Source organism: Schistocerca cancellata, chromosome 8 (assembly GCF_023864275.1).
Source record: "Schistocerca cancellata isolate TAMUIC-IGC-003103 chromosome 8, iqSchCanc2.1, whole genome shotgun sequence".
Classification (NCBI taxonomy): domain Eukaryota; kingdom Metazoa; phylum Arthropoda; class Insecta; order Orthoptera; family Acrididae; genus Schistocerca; species Schistocerca cancellata.
Window position 1 is genome coordinate 226457663 of NC_064633.1, and position 24255 is coordinate 226481917.

A 24255-nucleotide genomic window follows, 5' to 3' on the forward strand; every position below is an offset into this window, starting at 1 on the left:
AGAAAACACTGTTCAGCTCACAAAAGGGAAGTGGACAATGCATTTAGCACCATATTTTTAATATCTCACAAAAGTGCCATAGTGACATATGTACCACCACAGTTTTTGGTCCTAAATCACAAAAAATTATCATAAAATAAATATAGTCAGTTGATCACAATTCTAATAGGATAGCAAAAAAATTATCTTCACTGAGTTGCTACAAAAAATGTACCCGTAAAAGGGTTAAAGAGCATATTTCCCTCACCTCACATCCTGTCATGGTACTGATGATTGCTCCAAGAAACAACATAGGAGTACATCTCTTGTCACTCAACACTATCATGGTCTTGAAAGTATTAATCAGCTTTTTCAACAAGACAATGACTCCCTAAAATCAAGTGCTGAAACAATGTCCCTTCTGTCTGACATTTTACCTGACTCATGCAGAATAACTTTTCCTCATTGCCCCCATCCCCAAGTCCCTATTCAAGACCCTTTGCTTCTTCTGCACTCATTTTCCTACCCTATGACTTCTACCCCTTTGGCCATCTCCACAGCAAGACTTGCCCTGTGCACCCTCCTACCACCACATACACTAGACCAGTAAGTTGTACAAAAGGGGGCGCCATCTGTGAAATGACATGTGTCATGTACCAAATGTTATGTAAACACTGTTCAGTCTTCTGTGTTGGTATGACTATCGCCTAGTTATCAGTTAGGATGAATGGACATAGACAGAGGGTGTAAACAGGCAAAAAACAAATCCTGTTGCAGAGCATGCTCTACAACATGACAGTCATGACCTCGGTGCCTGTTCCACCCCATGTGCCATCCAAATTCTTCCCCCCTGACACCAGTTTCTCAGAAATCCAATGGTGGGAACTGGCATTACAACATGTCCTTGGTTCTCGCCACTCACCTGAGTTTAATTTAGGTTAATTTCTTTGTCTCAGCATTTCATTTCAGTAACTATTCCTTCCCTTTTGGTTTTACGTATCTTTTATTTTCTGACCTACGTATTTTTACCCTGTCCCCCACCTCTACTACATGTAATGCACATAGCTTTCCACTTGTATTGACTCTTGCATGTTGTTTTGTCAGTGATTTCTGTTTTGCATATTACCCTGTCTTCCACATTTAAGCTCCCAGGCTTTCATATCACATCCAATGCAGTCCCCAACAATCAGTCTCTTCTTCTCCCATCTGGTAAGCCTCCTCTAATCTGGGGTTCTGGGTGACTTTTGCATAACTCTCCCCATTTCCTTAACATCTCCAGTCCTGTTTCTTCAGCCCTCTACCTTGTACTCCAACCTTTCTGCCACAAGAAGGAGCTACTGGCTCCAAAAGCTTGCACATTTCCGTAACTTTTATGTGTGTTTTCTCCTGCTGCCACTTGATGAGTAGGAAAGAAAATGTTTACAACTTTAAAAGTAAAGTATTCATTATAGTTACTGTTCACTGATGCTTCACGCCGTACTCTAGAAGCACAATAATAAACATGCATACAATCACAATATTTCCTTAGTCTCAATTAAAAATTAAAAAATTTCATTTTGACTGTCAATCTGGTAGCTCCCTGATTCAGTTAATTATAACCTGAGTTTAATTTATTTGCCTACAACATATATGTTTTTTTATAGTTACATAAGAATAATACCAGTTACGTTTCTTTTTGGTGTTGTACTTATGGCGTGCGTCATACAGCTGGTTTCTACAATAGTTCTCATTGATGTGCATTACACATTGTGAAATATATAGCAATGACAGCATCATAAGCTGTAATTTTATGCAGCTAGGTTAACTGTGAGCAATGCACAATGCGTCTCATGCTGCATGTTATCCTCACTGAGTTCTTGTGTAATTTAAATATATTCACTGAATTCTATTGGTGGCACCACAGATTCATACCATGTATTGAGGCATAATGGACAACTTTGTGTACTAAATACCAACACAGATATGCAGTTTTCGCAGGGAAAAAATAAGTTTACTAATTTTACATATGCCAGTTTTTTAAGACATTGTCCGAAGTCAGTTTTGAATCAGTTTTTATGTCAAAGAAATTAAGACATTCAGTTCCTGTTCAGATTGCATGTAATTTGTAGGTCACGTACTTTATTTTCATTGTTACAGAAGAAGGTTGCATTACACTGAACTTCAACATCATCAGTGATCTGAACTATTTCATATTTCAACATCTCTATTATTTTTCATGTTATGCAGACAGCTAGATCATCAACAATTAAATAACTGCAAGTAGGTGACTCTACTGTCTTATATGGCAAGGCATTAATAAAAATAGTAAATAAGATTATATCGAGTACCAAACCTGCACTGACAAGTACTCACAATCCAAGTGTCTACTTCCTGCATGCCACTACTTAAATGAGTTTCCACTAATTCTGCAGCATTTTCTTGAAAGCCATAGTACTGCAGTTTTTTTATAATATATCATGGGATGCAGATTCTAAACCTACTGATAAATGAAAAAGTGCACTGTAAACCAACTCCTAGTTGATTAATGCACTATGTCAGAAATGAGACAGCACCCTCAACTTTATCCACATCTGATCTGAAACCAAATTATCACTGAAGATCCTGTTTCCTTCTAAGTTATTTGCAGTTTGTTCATTCAGTACAGCTACTCTATTGATACACACATCTAATGGTCACAATTGTAGAGGCTACCTCTCTTGTGAAATTGAGTAACTTTCATATACTCTGTACTGTTGGGAACAAGGCTTCCAATATGTGTGAACCGTTAAATGTGTAAATATTTATACTAGGTGAACATATCCACATTTTAAGATTGATGGATTCAATCCATAAATATCACTTCCAAAGATGCCTCTCATCATTTTTCAATACATTACAACCATTTTTATCTGGTTTCTTTTAAAGTGTGGCAGAATCTTTCCTTTTCAATTATGAACATGTTCTTTACAACATCAGAGCCTGTACTACTGTACCATTTATAATATGATCACAGATTTTCTTAATCTTCAGCAACTCCTCATTGTATACCTTATTAAATCTACTTGTTGTTTTTTCACTTAATATTTTATGTTGAAATTCTTTATTTCAGTTAGATTACAAAAGGTTTACAAAGCTTGGTTTCTCAGAGATACACTGACTATCACACAGTACCACAGTACCAAACATTTTCAGCTCTACCGGTCCAAACATTCCATTGCACTTTCTTAGCAAATATATGAAAACTCACATCATGCAGATATGGCAATGCACTTCATGTCCTTCTTTTCAGTGCTAATGATTCCTCCAAAGAAAAAAAGAAAAATGAGCACTGAATTTCACATGGATTGAATCTTCTGCAATCCATTTCTTCCCCACAGTATCATTACTTTTACACTGAAGTGAATTTTCCCAATTTGTGAAATTTTCTTGCATAAGACCTATCAATTCTGAAAAACCTGTGCATCCTCTTGGATGCTCAACTAATACCAAAGGTATTATTCTTTTTCAGGAACTTCAGTTCTTCATCAATGGCCTCAACCACTGATTTTTATTGCTAGACTGCACAGCTTCAGTATATGAGCTTGGACCCTGGTCACTGGTGACAGGAGCTACAGCCATACATTTCATAATCTCCATTGTCTCCACTCCCTCTCCCCAAGCTTTCACGGAAAGAAAAAAGTGTAGATTTAGTCAGGTGTTTTACTTTTAAGCAAATGATTTAAAAGTCAGTATTACACAGGTTTTTTAACAGGGTTGGACTTAAACTTTTTTATGGCTACTTACAAGTTGCTATATTTAAAAAAATACTCCATACCCCGGGAATCTAGCCCCCCCCCCCCAACCCCCCCCCCCCCCCAAAAAAAATAAATAAATTAATAAATTATTGTATGAGGGTCCTTGACTGTCGTGTGCAAATCGTGCATGTAACTTATTTCAAATTTCACCAGCATAGGTGCATGTCAACACAAGCCCAGCAACAGGTTTTTCTAGTGCAGTTGCCAATAAACTTATCACTTCTGCACCATCTTTCAACCACTGCTAGTATGCCACTATTTCTTTTGCTGTCACATCTTCTATGAATCCAGGATACTTGTACATACCGTTAGAAATGTCTTCAAGTGAATATGCTTGCAGTAGCACCAACATGTACCATTTTTCCATCTTGACCAATCTTCAAGGTTTTGAATTTAATGACATGTATTTTGTAGTCACCAACGCAGGCTGCCATTTTTGTAGATCACTAAAATAATGGGCAAATTCACATTATTTTACATCAGTTTATTCACAAGAAGGAAAAAAAAAAACTTTGCAGTTGTCACACATGGCCTATTAAGATTTTTTATTTAAAACAGACTACAAAGTTTTACAAAGTTTGTTTCCTCAAAGTTACACTGACAACATTTGGTAGTCAGAAATTCCATTGCACTTGGATAACAAAGATATGAAAACTCTCATTGCACAGATATCATGGTATACTTCATATTTTTCTCTTCAACATTTTATAAGCAAATGACATGTTAAAACTTCTGGAGAGAGTGAGTAAAAGATCATCAACTTTCATATCAATGGAATGTTCTCATAACATTTGCAACCAGTTACCATTATAGAAATCAAACGTAAATGTATTCAGGGTTTCCTCACTCACCACAAGTTTTCCCTTTGGCAAATACACTGAATTAGTTTTACCATTAGTCTTGTAGGATTTCCTGGTGGTCTCATGCTAAAGTTTTAATTATATCTGACTTGAAATGTTTTACTTTATATGAGACAGTAATATTATCTATACAGCTTCCTGTATCTTTGGCTTGTGACTTTGTTGTTTAAGTATTTATAACATAAATCCCCAAAGAATCAGATAAACTATTTACATAGGATCTATAATTATTAGGCAATTGGAAGTTTAGGTTGGAATTAGTACAAATAACTACCCTTCATCTGTGTTATCATATAATTTTACATATACACATTAATTTATCAACATATTAAAAACAAAGATTCCATGACTTACCAGACGGGAAAGCGCTGGTAGATAGGCACAATAAAAAACACACACACAAAATTTCGAGCCTTCGCAACCCCCAGTTGCTTCGTCAGGAAAGAGGGAAGTATAGGGAAAGATGAAAGGAAGTGGGTTTTAAGGGAGAGGGTAAGGAGTCATTCCAATCGTGGGAGCGGAAAGACTTACCTTAGGGGGAAAGAAGGACAGGTATACACTCGCACACACACATATCCATCCACACATATACAGACACAAGCAGACATATTTAAAAGCAAAGAGTTTGGGCAGAGATGTCAGTCGAGGCGGAAGTGCAGAGAAAGATGTTGTTGAATGACAGGTGAGGTATGAGTGGCGGCAACTTGAAATTAGCGGAGATTGAGGCCTGGTGGATAACGTGAAGAGAAGATATATTGAAGGGCAAGTTCCCATCTCCGGAGTTCAGATAGGTTGGTGTTAGTGGGAAGTATCCAGATAACCCAGACGGTGTAACACTGTGCCAAGATGTGCTGGCCGTGCACCAAGGCATGTTTAGCCACAGGGTGATCCTCATTACCAACAAACACTGTCTGCCTGTGTCCATTCATGCGAATGGACAGTTTGTTGCTGGTCATTCCCACATAGAAAGCGTCACAGTGTAGGCAGGTCAGTTGGTAAATCACATGGGTGCTTTCACATGTGGCTCTGCCTTTGATCGTGTACACCTTCCGTTACAGGACTGGAGTAGGTGGTGGTGGGAGGGTGCATGGGGCAGGTTTTACACCGGGGGCGGTTACAGGGGTAGGAGAGAGGGTAGGAAAGGTGGTTTGGGGATTTCGTAGGGATGAACCAAGAGGTTACAAAGGTTGGGTGGACAGCGGAAAGACACTCTTGGTGGAGTGAGGAGGATTTCATGAAGGATGGATCTCATTTCGGGGCAGGATTTGAGGAAGTCGTATCCCTGCTGGAGAGCCACATTCAGAGTCTGATCCAGTCCCGGGAAGTATCCTGTCACAAGTGGGGCCCTTTTGGGGTTCTTCTGTGAGAGGTTCTGTATTTGAGGGAATGAGGAAGTGGTTCTGGTTATTTGTTTCTGTACCAGGTCGGGAGGGTAGTTGCGGGATGCGAAAGCTGTTGTCAGGTTGTTGGTGTAATGGTTCAGGGATTCAGGACTGGAGCAGATTCGTTTGCCACGAAGGCCTAGGCTGTAGGGAAGGGACCGTTTGATATGGAATGGGTGGCAGCTGTCATAATGGAGGTACTATTGCTTGTTGGTGGGTTTGATGTGGACGGATGTGTGAAGCTGGCCATTGGACAGATGGAGGTCAATGTCAAGGAAAGTGGCACGGGATTTGGAGTAGGACCAGGTGACTCTGATGGAACCAAAGGAGTTGAGGTTGGAGAGGAAAGTCTGGAGTTCTTCTTCACTGTGAGTCCAGATCATGAAGATGTCATCAATAAATCTGTACCAAACTTTGGGTTGGCAGGCTTGGGTAACCAAGGAGGCTTCCTGTGTGTGTGCGAGTGTATACCTGTCCTTTTTTCCCCCTAAGGTAAGTCTTTCCGCTCCCGGGATTGGAATGACTCCTTACCCTCTCCCTTAAAACCCACATCCTTTCATCTTTCCCTCTCCTTCCCTCTTTCCTGACTAAGCAACCGGGGGTTGCGAAAGCTCGAAATTTTGTGTGTGTGTTTGTGTGTTTTTTATTGTGCCTATCTACCAGCGCTTTCCCGTCTGATAAGTCATGGAATCTTTGTTTTTAATATATTTTTCCCATGTGGAATGTTTCTTTCTATTTTATTTAATTTATCAACAGTTTCATATATTGTGCCACCTCCTATTTCAACTGAATGCAAATCTGTGGTTATGACTGATAAAGCTTCCATCCCAAACTGTGCCAATTTGACTAACATTTCTACTTTTGAAGCACCGATTTTATTTGAGGTTTCAAAGTTAATCCCCTTTCGAAGGTAGATCACATGTTCACCATAATTGCTACATTTCACCAGTATATATTAGCTACGGTGTATCCATCAGGACAGTGCAACTCTAGCTTCACCTGTTTCAGCCAGTCTTCTACAAGACAGTCAACATTTATATCAAACAATTTAGTGAGATTTTCCACAGCAGCCAGCTTATTGAATAAAGATCGTACATTTCAGTGCAGAAAATTAAAACTCTCAGATTTCTGTGTAACAGTTGCACCTGATTCTTCACTATTAGCAGTTTTACAATTGTGACTTTCTTTTCAAAAATATGTTGTGCAAAAGTCAGGCAACTCATCTCTAGGATCTCTTACTTTAAAAAATACTCTCACCGTTTTCAAAACAAGCCAGACGAAATGCAATTAGATTACCTGTAGCCGTTCCAGCTGTGTAAATTTAGCCAGGAGTGATGGTACTGAACTTCATGCTATGGTACTTAAATATACACTACTACCTTGATTGCATCCGTCGCCAGTAGCTGAGTGGTCAGTGTGACAGAATGTCAATCCTAAGGGCCCGGGTTCAATTCCCAGATGGGTTTGAGATTTTCTACGCTCAGGGACTGGGTGTTGTGTTTTCCTAATCATCATCCTTTCATCCCCATTGATGTGCAAGTCGCCAAAGTGGCGTCAAATCAAAAGACTTGCTACGGTCTACCCAACGGGAGGCCCTAGTCACACAACATTTACGATGACCTTGAGTGTAGTACTGTTATCTAGAGATAAGGGAGTATCCAATAATGATCTACTTCACCTCGTTTAAATACAAAACTCAATTTAGGAATTTGCACTGGCTCTGGATTGAGTAAAGTTCACAATTTTTCATATTGTGTTGTCTTTATTGGTGATTGTGGTTATGCTGGTGATAGTGATGGTTGCTCAGCTTCTGCAACTGAGGATGGTGGTTCTGCTGTTGATATTTGTACTTTATCTATGATTTATAATGACTGTGCTGCTGCTCTTGGTGGTAGTTGCTGTGCTGCTGTTTGTGGTTGGGATGATGTTGGTTGTGCTGTTTGTTGCACTGTTCAGGGTGACAGGTTTATGGGTACAGCATTTCTTTTGCTGGATGTATTCAATATTTCCAGAAACTTATTAAAAAATAAAAAGGCTCTTGCCATTTCTGTTCATGTGCAACCCATATCTTGTAAAATTGTTTCTCTGCAGGTAATCAACAGGAAACACTGTTTATTTTAACATGTTTTGCAGATCTTCTCAGATGGTCTGTTATCCTTAATAAATTCCTTATTTACGCAGGAAGCAGTTACGAGATCATCTCTGTACTATAGCAGCCATCAGGAATAGGCACCTCAATGTCATCTCACAGCATTGCCAGTTTTGTAATAAAAAATGTTGCCGCTGATGAATTTGTGTTTGTTGAATCTTTTAGAATCTTCCAATGAGAAAGTTGTTAAGAAAATTATGAAATTAATTTTGGCAACATTACTGTTTAGTGTCACATATGAACACATTTTGTTTATGGGGAGACTCCATGCTCAACAGCATACAAGTACTGTACTTCTATGCTGCTGCCATAATATTAGTTCTGATGGCTTGCAATAATATGGCCAAGAATATTCCCTACCTCCTGAAAATTTCTTACTTTCTACCCTTACTGACACTTCTTTGCTGCATCCATCACTCAGATTGCCAGTACACACTTTAGAAAATTAACTGTAGGTACTTTTAGGCCAATATTTCCATTGAAGTTGAGCAAAATATACTTTTGTGTATGGTTTTGTGAAACCCAAGTTTTATGGAATTGTAGAAGACTGGTGTCCTCAACACACAGTAAGTGCATTTTACACAAAACTTCATTCTTACTGCTGCAGTTTCTCTGCATTCCATTAAAAAATTGTGTCCATCATTATACTCCCAAAATCAAATACCAAGTGAGTGGAGAAAACAAGGAACAGAGGTCTCTGAGCCAGATAATTAAATTTTTCGTGGAGAGCCCTCTGTATTTTTGTAGCTGTCAGATGAACCCATCTGTAGTAGTCTCAAAGTACAGTTCAGTGCACAAATTTTTTTCTCAAAATGGTCAAATTCCATAATTTCCATTTTCATTTATATCCCTTTCTGGGAGAATGAAAACATGCTCACATCCAGAGATTCTTCCAGTATTACTCCATTGTTGTTATGTAATACAGTCAATTTGGAAATACTACAAGGTTTTATGTCATTCCTGTTTTTTTTCGCTGTCGGCCAGATCAGTAAAAAAATCTTCAGTGTGTTTGATATGACAGTTTTAGATTGTTTTTGAATGTCTTTTCACTCTTAACGCACACAGACCAGAGTACCACTACATGTAGGCCCTTGCTCACCCATTTTGCTCACTACCACCATTCCTTAGATGACTGAAACCACACATGAATACATGATATCACATGGAAACACGAACATTCAGCTGCAACAAAGCTATGAGGTGGGCCAGTCCAAGGGCTTAAGGCTGGCAGAGAAGCAGGGAGTGGGTGTGACCTTGAATTATCCAATTTTGTGATGGTGACTGTAGTGTTCAAATTACCTTCAGATTCTGAACTTGGTAATTTGTTCCGATATACATCATTGGAGCCCCCCATTATTACTGTATATTTGGTTGCATTTTATGTGGTGAGCTTTGACACACTTGTCCCTGGTTTCACAAAGTTATGAGCATTTGCACCATGTTCTTCGAGTAAAAATTCTATCAGTCCACATCTGTGAATATCTGAGTGTATGTTTGCATTGAAAGTTTTCTGTTGTGTGCTATTCATCATATTTACAAATGCACTCTTGCTAGTTTTTCCATTTGCATAGATTCCTTGTGCAGTTTATTTTGCCTCTAGTTAGTTCTTTAATGTCACTTGGTTCTCACATTCACTTTGTTTCCTGGAAGAGAACTTCTAAGGCTTGATACACATATAATATCTTTCGTTTGACATATTTTTTATGTATTTTCAGTTCTGTCACTAAAGATACTTTGAGTACTCATCTAATTTTGCTGTATCATCACATTGGACGTTAATGATCTTTTCTTTAGCTCTTGTGTGAAGTAGTTCATCACTGCTTCTCCACAGTGGCACATGTTTTGTGAGCTTATCACTTTCATTTGTACTTATACATGTAACAGCTCAGTCCTTTTAGTGTTTTTTGTATTAGTGTATGACACAGCCGACAAACACTATCATAGTGTCATACCAGTGCTCACCACAAGGGAATAACATTGACCATGAGATTTCCCTGTGCTTAGCATAATCTCTCCATTGTATTGTTGTCTACTATCATGGGTGTCAGACCTTGATTTAACACTTGAGGAACATTTTCATTAGGTGTTTGGACAGAGTCATACAGAAAATTTCAGCTGAGATTTCAAAGGAATAACATTTGTTCTGGATGATTCGATAAAGAATTAGTTACATAACTGGATGAGAATGTCCCATGTTCTCTGTGTCACTTCAACCAAGTCAATAGTAGGGGAATGCTTTATGTAGCTAGGCATAAGTGAGGGATGCTGCTGCGGCAGTGGCTATGAATGCCTCCGTTGTCTGCTACATGTGCCAGTAGGTCATCTCTAAACAAACAATATACCTGTGATCATTTTGTGGCCTTGACTAGTACCTGAGGCCTTTGTGTACTGCTGTTGCAGCTTTCAGGGCTCTGCTCTGTGGCACCTCCCTCAGCTTCAGATGAGAGTATCCTCCATTCAGTGACTGAAAGTTTTAAATTAATTTTCCACATTCATGTAAAAACTTCCTTTGCTCTTATGTTCTTCATGTAGTACCAAGGTTTTTGTTACGGTCATCATGATTGGTTGAATTCATAATCACTGCCTGCCAACCCCAACCATTCTACCAAGAGCATCTCTAAACCTCTCATTTCTCCTTTCCTTTAGCAATTTTCCTCTGGGTTTTTGTTGCTAACATCCCATAAGAGCATTTCACATTACATATACTTCAAAACTAATATTCCTTCCCAAGGTCTCCATAACAAATTTGTAAGTACCAGTTTCTTGCTGTCTGCAAATCATGTTGACTTGAAACTGCACACAAATACATTAAAGGATGACAGAGGGGAACTCGAGAGCCCATCTCAATATATGTCACTACAGCTGTATAATGAATTGAGTCTGGTCACCTATCTTAAATCCTGTCCAGGCCATCAGAAGCCTGATGAAACTTTCAGTTGCTAAAAGTAGCCTTCTGTTGAATGCTATATCATTCTCTATATACATAATGTAATAAACAAAAATAATATAAAATGATACAATACATATTAATACAAATGTATATGCATATATGCTTCTGTTATTAAAAATCATAGTTCTTCATATGCCCATACTTTTATCATTTCCAGCCAGCATCCATTTATACAAAACAATAATTCAATGAATGTTTTATGTAAGATGACAGCTGTCTTTTATATACGACAGAATCAAGGCACATGCTCTGCAGTCTTTCTGAAACAATTTTACAGAAAATACTTGTTAAAGAATTTCATTTTTGCTTTACTTGTAGCTTTAGATTTCAGGTTCATGATGATTTGCCCATCATTTCATTAATGGTCATTGTCATTGTGATATTTACGTGGAAGTAAGGCACTGCTTGGAACTCAAAAAGTTTTCAATAAAAAAATAGAGGTCACTGTGATTTTACATTTGGTGCATATTACACAATATGTTGCCGCCTATGAATTTTAGCTAACATATTGAATTTTTCTTTAGACTTGGGTGGATATCTCTATCTGTTACCTATCTCGACAAAAGTAATCTGACGTAGCACACACGTTTGTGATTTCACTGCACCAGTGATAAAGTCACAGTGAAATGTCCACAAAATTCTCCATATGTTATAAACAATTTGAGATGTCAGAATGAGATTTTGGCAAATGATAGCAAGTAAAGAGGAGAGTATTTTGCCATATGACTGTTATGCAAGACTACATTATCTAACATGTTATTCCACTAACTACAGCCTTTTTTGATGAAAGAATGTAATTTTTAATGGCCCACGATAGCTGGTGAAATGAGAAATGCTATGGGTTTTGGAACAATGTAAGTGAAGACATTACACATTTATTTTGTATGAATGATGTGTTTTTTTCTGAGATACTGACCTTATTTTTCCTCAGTTCCTTACTTAATAAATTTAATAAAGCACTATGTCATAATTCTCTCACAGTTGCATCTGCACAACATATTAGTTAGGTGAGCTTGTGTAAACTGTACTGTGTTTTGGCAAAATAAGCAAATGTTATCAAAGCAACAAGAAAAATATGTGATTTTTACTCAAAATTCACCACTTATGATGCTTCTCTGAAAGTTATAAATAGTTAACAAGTCAAGTGAAAATAAATTGCTGCATTTTTGGCAGAATCCTTTTTAAATACTAACCAAACCAGAGGTGTTTTGAATGTTCACCATGCAAACGTGGGCATGGTTGGGCCTCATTTAATATTTACAAAAACGCTTCAGTTTAGAACTCCACTTCCCATCCAGCACTCGGCATTTAACCTACAACACCTTCCTGCAACCCCCACGACTACTCTACTGCTCTCCCCACACATGCCTGTGTGGACTCTCATTTAAGACTTCTGAATGTGGACTTGGAGTGAGTCGGTGGAGGACTGTCTGTTTTTATTCGGATAGCCCTCTTGCGTAACAAATAATTTGTTTTAGGTGGCAAGTGATGCAACCACAAAGAATTATTCTATATGTTGCAAGAGACAGTAAATGCCATAGTTTGCCATCTTGATACCTTCTCAGGTACAAATGTTTGTGATAATTCTAAGGAGAGTGTTTACTCGAGGTTAAAGGAAGTGGGTTACATCACTGCCCCTACCCATGTAGAGCACAAATCATTAAATATATAATCATCAATCGCTTTATACAATTCAGAAAATAATGAGATACAATATAATCAAATCATGTATCTGACTTGTATGACTTCGTTGACTACCAGTCACAGAAAACAGTAGGCAGACTAATATATATAAGCTAAGTCATTTTCTTTTCTTATTGGAAGAACTTGGCATTCATGCTGTGTCTCCTTGTTCTTGTGCTATACATCAGTCCATTTGTCCATTCATCATGCGCAGATTTTGTAATACCCCAGCACAATCTCATTCAACACACTGTAACCCAACTTTTCCACCTGAAGGAAATTTTGCAGAGACATTACTGTGGCTGGCGAAAGCATAAGGTAAGAAAATGTTTTCTGCCAATTGCGAATTGACAACTGGAAGCATGAGCTGGCATTCCTCATTTTCGTATTTGGCCATGGCTAGTAGTTGATCCCACAAGAAAGGTCACGGGCCGCAATAAGATATTAGCTGGTGCTGAGAGCACTGTAAACGAGGCAGTCCAGCCGGTGATAAATTACTAAATTCATTGGAATGACTGAAGCCCCTGTGTCTAATTGAAACTTCATGCAACACACAGCTATTTTCAAGTCCACCACGGTATGATGCCACTGTAGGACTGCTAACGTGCTTGCAGGCTCAGTTGTGAACACTGGAACAAATTGTCCTATGGCAGTGCTCACCACCATTTCATACACTCAGTTGCTAAGTATCATGGTGTACAGCAGTCTGAACAAGTTGCAAAGAAAGAGGGCCACTGTCACATCTTGTATAATGACGAACAGTTTGGGCAAAACTGCCTTGCTTGCAGGGGTGTTTGTTGCAGGGAAAGGATGGGGCTCTGTGTGCTATGGGTGGTATGCACAACAGCAACCAAGACCAGTCCACTGTGACACCGACCTTACAAGCTCACTGACGGTCAGATGCCAGAATTACCCCTCTGTTACTATGCTCAACCAACAAACTCAGTGGTGTGGTCACTGAAGCCTGAATTGCCCCTGATGGGGCCCGTCCCAATTGTGTGACTCATCGATGTTGATGACATGCCAGTTGTTCTGAAACATATTTTGCACTCGCCATCTTGCCCAACATCGTATCTGAATGTTCTAACACCTTAGTCTGTACTACTTTGTCTGGCACCAGCCACACCTCAACGTCATGAATTAGAGGGTCTCCATAGGTTGTGCTACAATGTTTACACTCAAAATGACATTACATGTTAAGCTATGAATTTCAGTTATCCATGCTGCATACAACTACCCAGGACGCTTATGATAGTTAAATTCTAAGTGGACAGCTACTATGTGCATTTGTGACCATAGTAGCAAGTTACTATTAAACAAAACTCTATAAAATGCACACTTTCCGGGACCATAAGGGGCTGCAAGTTCTGAACCACCTCATAGAAACAACAGCAACAACAACAGCAACCACTGCTACTACTACTACTGCTACTACTACCACTACTAGTACTACTACTACTCAGCAGCAATAGAGTGCTCTTATCTACAAGCTCAGTGATGTGCCTTACCTGGCAGTACAGCTTAAAATGGTGTAAATAACTTTTCCACTTCTCATCAAAACCGGCAAATGGGGCTGGCAGCTGCAGTGAAGGCTGCACTGTCAGTGTTCACAGTTCCAGCTGTGTAGTCAACGAATGAATGAGCTCCTGCACTTGCTCCTCTTGCAACTGCTTTTTTTTTTTTTTTTTTTTTTTTTTTTTTTTTTTTTTTTTTTTTTTAATATTAAAGGACCAAGAACAAGTTCTTGTCACTAAGTGTTATATTTTGAATAGTGAGACACAGTCACAAAACTGTCAGGATTGAGTACTGTTGTGAGTTGGCAGGAGAGCCAACACCATATTATTAGAGGAAGCCGAAAGGCATGCGTTTTAGCTCACGCAGGCTGGCGTGAGGTCTGGAACAGGACAAGGAAATTAGACTTTAAAAAAACGGACGTGGCTGGTGGAATACTTAACTTTAATCCATTAATGATGAGCGTCGCTCTTGACGGTACATGATTACAGTATCAATAGTAACTGGTACTTGTGCCTTGCTAGGTCGTAGCAAATGACGTAGCTGAAGGCTATGCTAACTATCGTCTCGGCAAATGAGAGCATATTTTGTCAGTGAACCATCGCTAGCAAAGTCGGTTGTACAACTGGGGCGAGTGCTAGGAAGTCTCTCTAGACCTGCCGTGTGGCGGCGCTCGGTCTGCAATCACTGATAGTGGCGACACGCGGGTCCAACGTATACTAATGGACCACGGTGATTTAAAGGCTACCACCTAGCAAGTGTGGTGTCTGGCAGTGACACCACAAGTACTAAGTACTATGACTTAACGGCAGTGAACAAACATTGAGTGTCAACCTGATCGGTGAGCAGAGAGCCTGAAAGCATGGTCAGAGGACAAACATGAAACTAAGGGAGTGCAACAGCACATTGTATTCACACACAAATACAAGCAAGCATAGGCCAAATTAAACAAGACTCTGAGCTAGAGCTAGTATGTGACTGGATTCAGAGTCCACGAGGTTGCTCCAGGAAAGGTAAGGTTTCAAAGGCACTGTTTAATGTATGTGACACTCAATGCCACTTTGGTGGAGCCACAGATCACTCTCGCTCTTGACCATGAACATCTTCTCATCTGACATACAGGAGTCTGGTGGGAATGCAAAACTTAGAAAGAATTCATTGAATTCACTGGGCAATATTTTGAGTGTTACATCATCTTTCTCAAAGTTATTGTTAGGAAGTTTAATACAGTTTTTCCAGTAGAGTGAATTTGTTTTATGTGTAATAAGACTCCACATTGCCTTTTCTTTGTTCTTGAAATTTTACATTTTTTGGGAATATAGCCTAGTTTTTGCTTTTTTTGGTGACACATTGAAAAATTGTGCTATATTGCTTGTAGTGCTCCTTCAAGCTTTGTTTAGAGCTAGAGTCCTCTGTTTAAATAGAGCTTTCTCTTCCTAGCACAAGATGGGTTGACCCCAGATATTAGCTACCCCTTCTCTGGCTTTGCACTGTAATTGTCTGCCACTCGTATTAAATTAAAACTGGATTCATAGAGTTGAACGAAAACTTTTAGAGAGAATTAAATTTCTCATGTAGTGTGTGCACTCAATGTACTTCTTCCCATTGTTCATCCAGTAAATTCTCTCTTAATAGTGTGAATGAATGTCCATTTATGGTTCTGTGATATTATGGTTTTCCCTCATTAGCAAAATCTAATTAACACATTATTTGCTGTCATTTGGCCATTATTGGCAGATAATCCATTTATTATGGGGTTCACATTTATTTTATGAAAGACAGATGGATTTAGAGATAAATTAATAATTGCTGTTGCATTATGTTTTATTTTCTATGGAATGTAACTGAGAAGAAAAAACAATTCTCTGTGTGAGTGTATCTACGTAAATGCTCTAGATGATTACATTCAAAAATGAAACCAGTACTGAAATCACCATGTGCAGTGAGTTTCTATTAAGTTTTATTAATTATCTCCCCAACTACCCAATAAAATTTATGTTTTCTGAGGGGAGCCTGTACACAGTCAGTACCGCTGTCTTGTATGTTTCAGAGTCTGTTGTTGCTGAAGCATAGTATTCAAATATCTTTTGAATGCGTTATGCATTTAGTTCCATAACATGGGACTTTGTTCCAGTTTTGTCTTTCTAGCCACTTCTCTTTCTTCTATTACACCTCCACTTGAATCATTCCAGGTGCATCTGCTCCATATCTGTGACTTACTAGTGATGTTACGCATTTTGCATCTGTAGAAATATCTTTCAGGATTTAATTTCTATTTTAGAAGCTTAACTTTTTTTATTTAACATATTCTTCTATGTTTTGACAAAAAATTTCAATTTTTTTCTGCTGAAGCTTCTCCCCATAAATTGATTCTACTGTGTCAGTAACTAAACAGCAGTCCTGTCCTTCGAAACCTGTGATTAATATATTTAGATTCATTGGTCTTTACAAAAGCTGTTTCATTGCTTTTCAGTGCATTATAATGTGGTAGATAGTGAGATAGGAATGATATATATTGTTTTATCTATATTCAGATGGTTAGCTGTGCCACTTGTAGCTTTTATTAATTGGACTGTAAAAAGTTTTAATTAATTTTTGTTATTAGCAAATAATCATCATCACTATCAGCTGTTTGAAATCACCTACTGGATAGAGGCATCATCTAGATGTTTTCTTGCATTATGGTATTTTTCGCTCACCTTCCATCAAGTTCTTGACTCAGCAATGAACTTCCTAGACTCATCTAACATACATCTGCCTGACAATGTACCCTCCCAAATTGTTCATTTGTAATATTGTAATTCCTTTTGTAATATTATAATATTAAAAACAGATAATCTACAGGTTTAATTCTTGTTTTGACCTCTATTTTTTAGATATTTTGCTTGCAATTTTTGTTAAATATTTTAAAAATTAGTGAGCAGGTTTTTATTAAAATTTTAAATTCATTATTTTGTTAGTGATACCACGTTGTTCATGAATTTCATATATATTATTTTCTATTAAAATTTTCAAGAAGGTTTCTTTTGTCTTTCTTTCCAAATTTATGAAAAGGAAATGTATATTTTTATATATTCACATTTCTTTTCTTTTGACAGCTGTAGCATGTATACTTTGTGAATAGTAGGTGTGTTTTGTCTAAACCCACATTGGGCATCACCTTGAATCTTCAGTATAAGAGCTTAGCTTTGCTAACATTATGTCTGTCTAAATTTTGTAAGTGGTGTACAGTAATGTAATTTCTTCATACTCTGAACAATTTGTTCAGTTCCCTTTTTTTGTATATTGGAAAGTAACAACTTCTTTCCAATTAGATGAAACCTGATCCTCACTTAAAATAGTACTGATAATTTTGTGGAGGCATTTTGTTTCACACGTTTCCATAGCAAAGTTCATTAACTCTTGCAAGTAAATAAAGAGCAATTATATGTTGTACAGTGTCATATAGATTGGTGGTAAATTAGGTTCACAACAATTAAGACAGACCTTGTATCCAGGAGTATAATTTATCATTGTAGTTTAATTATATCAGTAAAGGCAACTGCCAGGTTTCTTTGAAATGAATGGATTGATTTCCTTTCCAGTTCTTCGTGATCTTATGCCCCATTTGTCACAACCTCTTCATTGACAATACATTAAATCTTAATCACCATCCCTTATTTCATGCGATCAGTATCAAATTGTTTCAACGTGTGTCTATAATAATGAGTTAGTAATGATCATTAATTCTTTGTGTCTGTGTGGTACAAACGTTTCAGCAATCCGTGGCCGATAATATTTACATTTTAACCCCATGTCAGATTATTCATATCTAAGTATGATTACTTTCTTTGTGGGTGATTAACTACATATATATATTTATTTCAGTTAGTATTGAAATGAGACAAGTAAGCTATAATTAAGATGACTTAGGAAGATCCGTGACAGCACTGTTGTCAGCTTTCAACTTCAAAATGCAAGTGGCTGCAGGCAAAAACAGTAACAGCCTATAGAGCTGTGACAACATTATGGCATTACAGTAGAAACATTTACAAACTCACTTAGTTGAGAAAGACACACGAACATGCCATGCCCAGCCCACTGCAACTGCCTAACATCTACTTACACTGACTCAACTATAGTGAATTAAATTTTTTTCTCTGCTAGTTGAATCTTGCATACAAACATTACTAAATATGGCAATAGCATTAACAGATTTTTGTAAAGATTAAATTAAAATCTGATATATCATCTAAAAAAAGGCCAACTACATGTAGTAGCAAGAGTAGTAGTCATAATAATAGTAGAAGCAGTAGTAGTAATAGTTTTATTTGTTGCTGAATCATACTTTATACTGATATTAGGCACTTCATGATCATACATAGTTAAACAAAATATGCAAATAGGTGCACATATAAGCCATGGTACAGGAAAAAAAGTAAATAAAAATGAAAATACTGTTGTTTCTGAGATAAGCAGTAACAGTCAAATCCCAAAAATTCATTCTGATAGAAGTGACACACACAAAAACCAGTTGTACAAGTAAAAAATGTATAAACTGAACACTAATGTTTAAATAACTAAGAGTTGACCAGATGAATTTTCTTGTAGATGTTGTGAGCTCCATTCTAGGTGATTCTCCTGTGAGAGTACACAGCTTTTTAACTTTCTCTAACTACAACGTACATGCCACATAAATATGCAACCATGATGATATCTGTGGAGATAAAATCAAATTTTCTGTCTAGGAAAGTAGCATAACACAGTATCCAGAATATAATTCATTTCTTACAATGCTTATTTTATCATACAAACATTTCTTCAGGCCACTATAGCTTACAACCAGCTCTAACACTTTATCCTTGAGAAGACAGTTTTTATTTATTTTATTTATTTCTTTGCACATTTTAGTTTTTGGTGTATATCAGTATATTTTGAGTTTATCTTCCCCACTTTTTCAACTGTCTTTTGCTTTCTAGAACATTATCTCCATTCTCATTTCACTTCACTCTGGTATGTCCTTATCTCATTTATCCAATGACTTCCCTTTCTGTACATTACTTGTTCACATAGCACTTTCCTACTTAATAATTTCCCATTCTGCTTAATTCTCTTTTATTTTAACAGTTCATCTGCTCTCTGCATTTTAATTTTACGTGTTAATACACCCTTCCATGCAAATACACTGGTGTTAAAAATTATAGCAACAAATTGGTATTTCCATGTCCTGTGTCTAATACACAATATAATCATACAAACTGTCAACAGATGTTGTGACGATCATGTTACGCTTGGAAGATGGCATTCCGATCAATCGACAACTGTGCCAGCAATGACATCAGGGCACGTATCAAGTGGGGCTGTGTTTTCAGGGTAGTCCAACTTCCAAAATTGCTCTGTACACAGTCACAGACAGTGCTGTATGACACAGAGAAGACACCTACAGACTCTCTGTTGTGGGCGGCCGTAGGAAGAATGGAAGCAGGAGAGTTCTCAGACTGATGTGGCTCGATGGCTTATTGTGAATTGTTCTATTGTTTCTTGGATGAGGCGACAGCTTATAGAGACCGAAAATGAATCCTAGAGATCAAGACAGAGCCAACCACATGTGACTTCAGAAAGAGTGGATCGTTATTTAGCTGAGTGGATCGTTATTTAGCTGTAAGGGCATGAGGGTACTTCCTTAGTACTGCACTGCAACTGGCATCTGACCTCACAGCATCCCCTGGACATGTTGTACCAAGGCAAAAGGTGTACAGGATACTTCAGGAGAGCAGCCTTTATTTTTGGAGATCTGCTGTCTGTTTACCTCTGGCATGTCTTCACAGAAGGGAAAGAGTGGAGCAATCAACATGCAACCTGGATGGTTGAACAGTGGCCCAATGTTCTTTTCACAGATGAGTCCCATTTAGGTCTGGCGAGTGATAATGATTCGCATCTGGAGGGGACATGGAACATGATTTCAGGACCCAAACAATGTGGAAAGAGACCGATATTGGGGATGATCCCTATGGTGTGGGCAGGGATTATGTTGACCACTTGAACACCTGTTCATGAAACTGTATGGATGAATCAACAAGATTTAACTGCTGTCAGGTACTGTGAGGAGGTCTTGGGTGTCATGAGTGGTTGCTATGAGATGCTGGGGGCCCAGACTTTGCATTGATGAACGATAATGCTTAACCTCATAGAGCATGGATGTTTGATGTTTTTGGAAAGGGTTTTCCTTGAACGCATGGTGTGGCCTGCTCACTCCCCTGATTTGAATTCCATAGAATGTGTCTGGGATGCAGTAGTGAGACAGGTTGCATCATCAACATCCACCAACCACTCTCCAAGACTTGTGAGCAGCTCTGAAGGAAGAATTTGCATTATTGCCTCAACATGAAATTGATGACATCATTCACAGCATGTCTCGTCGTTGTCAGGCCTGCATTGGTGCCTGAGGTGGTCCCACCCAACAATGAGCACATTAACCAGTTGTCAGAATGTGTGTGCAAATCCTTTTAACTTGAAAAAAAATGAGGAATATCTTTGTCTACCATTGTGCATGTTGCAGTTGATTACGTTCTGTATTCTTTACATTGTTTCTACTTTACTATCTCATGTTAATACTATTTTGTGGTGAAATAAAAGCAAGCTTGCAAAATTTCTGTTTGTTCCTTTAATTTTGTACACCAGTGTATGTTCCTTCATGTGTGATTCTTCTGGTTTCTCATGATACAAATTGTATCTTTTCATATCCCCCAGAAGATAATTTATCATTTTGTGTATATTTCTGTGGTTGTGCAGACACTAATCTGTTGACCACTTCAGTCCAGTGTTTTTGTGGAGAAGTATGGGAAGAGATAATCAGGAATTTTGTGGATCAGGTTTTCTATTAGAAGTTTCGTTTTTGTTTTTGTTCATATAATTTGGTTTTTTAATAAGATAAGTAAGTGATGACATTTATTTTTTTTATATCTGGGTTAGCCTGGTATGACTTGTAAGTTGCAGCTTGTCAAAAATTGGTGCAGTAGCTTGTCATAAGTGGCCATTGGCTTCTAAGCAGTTTTTATTTGTTGATGGTTTACATAATGGATGCTCTTCATTCATGAAGCAGTTGATTTGTCAGTTATTTCTTTTTATTCTTTCCATTAGAGATATGTTAATGTTCTTGACAAAATATGTATCAAAATTGTAAATGAATGTCATAACATGTAGTCTAATAATTAACTGAATATTTACATAATAACATCTATAGTATTTCAGCCAACATAAATTTCCTTTTCACTTAGACCTTTTTTCCCCTGCCCATGTTGATTAACATACAATCTGTAGTTTTAATTTACGTTTTAATGAAACTTTCTGTCAAGACAAGGAAATAATTTTATGTTTTAAAGAAAATAGTTAATTGAATCTGAGTATTCTTCTTCCATTTATTTAATTATTCATTGTGAACACGGTTTGTTTATTTTTGAACTACCTTCCGACTTTTATTCTGGTAGCTATAAGTTGAAGTTGCAAATAACTGCCAAGGATTTTAGCCTCTGTTTTAACAGAAGTTGAATATTGAGTAGGTTAAATATGACTTACTTACCACAACAACTTGAAGTTTATCTTCAAGCATATGAACTGAGTGAAAATAATATCTTTGCTTAGAAGCCTGTTGTGTTATCCGATGTTAATCCAAGATACCAAAAATTGAAGCAGCTGATATAAATCAGTATTTATTTAGATCAAGCTCCTGCTGCCTACTGTGTGGATTTTAAACGTTATTGAAACCTATAAGAAATACCTCATGAAACAACAAACATGGATATGTTCTATAAAGAGCCCTAAACAAAAATTTGAAGTACTTGTTAAGCTAATAATTATATACTGGGAGTTTGGGTCACAGAATTCAAAAGCTACACCAATTCTAATTGTTCATTGTGAAATCTGTGGGGAAAAGAAATGAAGACATATTATGTACTAATATATCAACATTTCAGGATGAGATGAAGTTCTTCATGGGCATGAATGAGAAGGCTTACTGACTTATTAAAGCAGTAAATCGATTGTAATAATTGCTTTTTAATAAAAATTTCTGTATTAAAATTAAGACAGTTATGAAATAATCAAAGAATACTACTTAAAAGAATAATATGTGGAAGTATTATTATGTGGTTGAATTTGGTGTATGCTGCTCACTGAGAGAAATGAAAGAATAATTATAATCATTCACTATAGAATCTGTTAGTATTTTAAAGCTCTGATGATGTAATAAAAGTGTTGAGCAGTTTTGCTTATAGAGTACTGTAGTTTGAGGTGTATGGTGTCATAAAATGAGTACAGCTTTATTTGACTAACTGTCACAGTTGCTGAAGCAGCAACTGCGACTATCCCGCAGTAGTGAGGCACTAAAGCAGATCTATCTGTCAGGCAGTTTCATTTGTTAAGAGATGGGCATTGGGCACACATTTACTCTGTGGGTGGTAAATGTTGCTGCAAATGGACAGGGGAATATTTTGATTACTGGTATTTCAGTTCTGGTAATTGTTAACAATATTGTGTCTTGTTTTTTGGAAGAAGATACTGGAATGGGGATTCATTTGAATAGGGATTCATTTGTATGGATTTTAGGGCAGATTATGTCTTCTAAGTCAAGCTTTTATGGAAAAATTTACAAAAAATAGGACATTAAGAAACTAATATGACATCAATAGCTTCATAGTGGTGAGGGCGAGAGCAGTAGAAACGGAAACTGTAAATAATGTTCTTGTTTTTGAACAGGAGCTGCAGTGGGGAGACCACATCGAAGATGTCATAGGACGAGCATACAGAGCACTGCATAAGGTAATGTGTGTTTCAAAAGGATGTTGTAGGGAACTCAAAGAAAGAATATATCATCTTTAGTTGTCGAGAGTATCTGTAAAGGGCAGCATGAATGGATGCTGAAAAAGTTTCAGGGATGAACTCTGGGGACAGCTATATGGTATTGTTGATGGGAAAAGCTGTGCTGCCATTGTTAGGGAAACTGTATGACAAGACAGAATTGTTGTAAACATATACCCTAAGAATGAAGAAATACAAAATAACCAGAAGCATCATTTACCGTGTAGAGTCATTACCAAACCTTAAGAGTCTGAAACAGCTGTATTAGCTTTCATCAAGCTGATTGTGAAATTACAGTAGATGGTAGGAGTAGCTGCTGACAGATCATTTTTTGATGTCCAGTTCCGCAATGCATTAGTTATTTTTTATTTATTTCCTTTTTCTCTGTCCAGTCAGAGGTAAAAAGACAATTTTTGTCCATTTTTTTCCATTGCAGAATATTGACTGGTAATTGATAAATGAACTGCACTTGATTTCTGGTATTTGATTTGGCATTACATTTGTCACAATACTTTAACATATTATAATCTATGGGAGAAAACTTTCTCGTTTTCCTGTTTCCACTGAAATATAGTGCGCAAGCACTCTGCACATATATATTTATCAGTGCTTGCAGTTTGAAAGCGATGGCTCATCAAATTCAGAGACATGTAATCTCATTCTGGCTGCTACACTAGTAGGCCCTAATTATGTTTGACTAAAATTTTTCAGTTTTTGGCATTATTTTCCACATTCTGCATTTGAAATGAGGTATAGAAGTGCATGGCTGCATAAAATCGTTTTTACACAGCTTCATTTCGTTATTTCTAATGAGAATGTATTGCTGATTAATTTTAAATATAATTTTAGCTGCATGCTGCATTTACATTGCTTTGTTTGGCTTGGAGGGATTAAATTTTTGTTATTTTGTCAATGGTTGAAATTAAACTTGGCAGTTTACATCTTATGACTGGTAAGTTTAGTTTTATAATCATCATTTGTAGGTATTTATTATTGTATACTCAGAGTGTATCTTTCTTTTAGATTATGTCTCAACTATGAAGAAATTTGATGATAGATGACTGCTAAGCAAAAAGTCATGTTGGAGTTTCTTGTTTTGTACAAAATTGATTATAAATATTAATAAAAATTA

At 37.3% G+C, this 24255-nt stretch overlaps 1 protein-coding gene across 1 annotated transcript in view; it reads left to right on the plus strand.

Annotated features, from left to right (window-relative positions):
* LOC126095773 (sodium channel protein para) overlaps positions 1-24255 on the plus strand; it is a 923047-nt gene that overhangs the window by 473190 nt on the left and 425602 nt on the right. The gene's annotated exons all lie outside the window — the stretch shown is intronic.